Here is a 4,232-nt window from a genome sequence, read left to right as displayed (position 1 = left end):
AATGTGACCGTTTATAAAGCTCGACTTGTGGCAAAGGGTTTTTCACAAGTTCAAGGAGTTGACTATGATGCGACATTCTCACCCGTAGCGATGCTTAAGTCCATCCGAATCATGTTAGCAATAGCTGCATTTTTCGATTATGAAATCTGGCAGATGGATGTCAAAACGGTATTCCTTAACGGGTTTCTTAAGGAAGAGTTGTATATGATGCAACCCGAAGGTTTGTCGATCCAGAGAATGCTGAGAAGGTGTGCAAGCTCCAGCGATCCATTTATGGACTGTTACAAGCGTCTCGAAGTTGGAATCAACGCTTTGATGAGGTGATCAATGTCTTTGGGTTTATACAAGGTTTTGGAGAAGCTTGTATTTACAAGAAAGCGATTAGGAGCTCTATAGCGTTTCTAATATTATATGTGGATGACATATTGCTGATTGGAAACAATGTGGAATTTTTGGAAAGCGTAAAGGATTACTTGAATAAAAGTTTTTCAATGAAAGACCTAGGAGAAGCTGCTTACATATTGGGCATAAATATATATAGAGATAGGTCGAGACGCCTAATAGCTCTTACACAAAGCACATACCTTGATAAATTTTGAAGAAGTTCAAAATGGAACAATCCAAGAAGGGGTTCTTGCCTGTGTTACAAGGTATAAAGTTGAGTAAGACTCAATGTCCAGTAACTTCAGAAGATAGAGAAAAGACGAGTGTCGGCCCCTATGCTTCAGCCATAGGGTCTATAATGTATGCAATGTTGTGCACAAGACCGGATGTCAGCCTGGCCATAAGTATGGCAGGTAGGTTTCAAAGTGATCCAGGAGTGGAACGCTGGGCGGCGGTCAAGAGTATTCTAAAGTACATGAAAAGGACTAAGGAAATGTTTGTCGTTTATGAAGGTGACGAAGAGCTCGTCGTAAAGGGTTACGTCGATGCAAGCTTTGACACTGATCCGGATGACTCTAGGTCGCAAACCGAATACATACGGGGGTGCGGTAAGCTGGTGCAGTTCCAAGCAAAGCGTCGTAACTGATTCTACATGCGAAGCGGAGTACATAGCTGCCTTAGAGGCGGCTAAGGAGGGTGTCTGGATGAAGCAGTTCATGACAGATCTTCGAGTTGTGCCAAGTGCACTGGATCCAATCAATCTGTTCTGTGACAACACTCGCGCAATTGCTCTAGCCAAGGAACCAAGGTTTCACAAGAGGACCAGACACATAAAGCAATGCTTCAACGCCATCTGCGATTACATCAAGGAGGAGCACATTAATTTTTGCAAAGTGCACACGGATCTGAGTGTTGCAGATCCACTGACTAAACCTCTTCCACGAGCAAAGCATGAACAATACCAGAACTGTATGGGTGTTAGATTCATTACATTGTAAGTCACATGGAGATGTGAGGCTAGATTGTGGACTCTAGTGCAAGTGGGAGACTGTTGGAAATATGCCCTAGAGGCAATAATAAAATAGTTATTATTATAATTCTTGTTTCAAGATAATCGTTTATTGTCCATGCTACAATTGTATTAAATGGAAACATAAATGCATGTGTGGATATATAGACAAAATAATGTCCCTAGTAGGTCTCTAGTTGACTAGCCAGTTGGTCAAGGATGGTTAAGGTTTCCTAGCCATAGACAAGTGTTGTCACTTGATGACGGGATCACATCATTAGGAGAATGATGTGATGGACAAGACCCAAACTATAAACGTAGCATGTGATCATGTCGTTTTGTTGCTATTTTTTTCTGCATGTCAAATATTCATTCCTATGACCATGAGATCATGTAACTCACTGACACCGGAGGAACGCCTTGTGTGTATCAAACATCGCAACATTACTGGGTGACTATAAAGGTACTCTACATGCATATCCGAAGGTGTCCATTGAGTTAGCATGGATCAAGACTCGGATTTGTCACTCCGTGTGAGGGAGAGGTATCTCGGGGCCCACTCGGTAATAAAACATCACAAAGAAGCCTTGCAAGCAATATGACTAAAGAGTTAGTCACGGGAACTTGTATTACGGAACGAGTAAAGAGACTTGCCGGTAACGAGATTGAAATAGGTATGGAGATGTCGACGATCGAATCTCGGGCAAGTAACACACCGAAGGACAAAGGGAATGATATACGGGAATGTGTGAATCCTTGACATAGAGGTTCAACCGATAAGATCTTCGTAGAGTATGTAGGATCCAATATGGACGTCGAGGTCCCGCTATTCGATATTGGCCGGAGAGTGTCTTGGTCATGTCTACATAGTTCTCGAACCCGCAGGGTCTGCACACTTAAGGTTTGGTGACGGTTTTAGTATAGTTGAGTTATTGATGTTGGTAACTGAATGTTGTTCGGAGTCCCGGATGAGATCCCGGACATCACGAGTGTCTCCGGAATGGTTCGGAAACGAAGATTGATATATAAGATTGTTGCATTTGGCTTTCGGAAAGATTTCGGGCATTATCGGTAAAGTATCGGGAGTGACGAATGGGTTCCGGGGTTTTACCGGGAGGGGCCACCCCACCCGGGAGAGAACCTAACAGGCACATGGGTGGCGCACGAGCCCTTAGTGGACTGGTGAGGCCAGCCCAATAGGGCTATTTCGCCTAGAGCAACAATAAAGGAAAAGAAAAAAATGAGGAGGTGGGTAAGAAGGAAAGGACTCCTCCTCCAAACCGAATTGGAGGAGGAAACCTTCCTCCTTGGCTTGGCCGACTCCTCCTACTTGGATTAGGAGGCCAGGCAGCCACCCCTTTGTTCCTCCTATATATAGTAGAGGTTTGAGAGGGTTTTTGCACCTCAAGCCTTTGTGCAAACCTCTCTCCCTCCACTACTTCGTGACATATCGTAGCTAGATCGGTATGGCACAGTGAAGCCCTGCCGGAGTAGCTCCACCATCATCACCGCCACGTCATCGTGCTACCAGAGAATTTAGCTACCTCTTCGTCTCTCTTGCTGTATCAAGAAGGCGGAGATCGTCATCAAGTTGTACGTGTGCTGAACGCGGAGCTCATGTCCGTTCGGTGCTTGATCGGGACGGATCATGGGATGGCGGTGATTTGGATCGCGAAGATGTTCCACTACATCAACCACGTTTCTTAACGCTTCCTGCTTAGCGATCTACAAGGGTACGTAGATCTGATCTCCCTCTCGTAGATGATCATCACCATGATAGGTCTTCGTGTGCGTAGGAATTTTTTTGTTTCCCATGCAACGTTCCCCAACATGCATCTCCCCCATCTACACTGCCCAAAACCGACATTGTCCCTGCATTGTCATCTTCATTGACTCATGTTGGGGACATGTAGAAATTCAATGTCTTTGTCCCTTTTTGGTCATTCGATTATAAAGGGGGTGCAACATTTGGATTGATAGTCTTCAAACAGGAACATGGGTCGGGCCGTATATTTTTGTTAAGTTTAAAACTTTTGTTCTGTTCATTTGTTATTTTGAATTATAAAACTTAAGTCTTGATGGACGTGTGCAGATTTGCCACTTTTCATATTTTGGAGCTTTGCTAGAATTATATCTTATGCGCCGAAGTCATTCTGCCAAAACCCATTTTTTATTGTGCATTTCATTATCTTCATAATATCTGCTAAATGCACTACGATTGGATTCCAAGGTATAGGGGAGATCTCCACAATTAAAACCTGCCATGTGCCTTTGCATTCAAAACAAAATCTTCATATGCACATCTTCAGGGGGAGCTCTCTATATCTTGTAATCAAAATCTTCAGGTCTTTCTCTTCAAATATTTTCATCCCCGTTGAAAACTTCATCCATTCTGTCATCAGTCACCAAAAAGGGGGAGATTGTAAGTGCATGTAGTGCCACCCCTTGTTGGTTTTGGAGTATTGAAGACAAACGTGGTTGAGGGACTAATGTGTTTGCAAGAGTTCACAAGATAACACAAATAGAAGTCCCTGGAGATTCGGTTTAACCATCGAAGATGACCCCTCAAAATGTCCGAAGTCATTGAAGACAGTTGAAGATAATGTTGGTGCGCGAAGATATACGCATGAAGATAATGAGACACGAAGATTTAGTCTTTTGGTAGTTTCGTTTTCTTATTTCATGAGTCATAGGAACCACCATACTATTTAGTGGGGTCAATGCGATCAAAGTTAGAAACGGGCGTGATGCTCAACTCAAATACATATGTCTTCGAGTGAAGGCAATGAGAGAAAATCTCTTCTAATGTTGGTTGAGTCAGCTTTGCTTGTAACCCAAG

Source organism: Hordeum vulgare, chromosome 7H, assembly GCF_904849725.1.
Source record: "Hordeum vulgare subsp. vulgare chromosome 7H, MorexV3_pseudomolecules_assembly, whole genome shotgun sequence".
In the NCBI taxonomy this organism is placed as follows: Eukaryota; Viridiplantae; Streptophyta; class Magnoliopsida; order Poales; family Poaceae; genus Hordeum; species Hordeum vulgare.
This window is presented reverse-complemented; position numbering follows the sequence as displayed.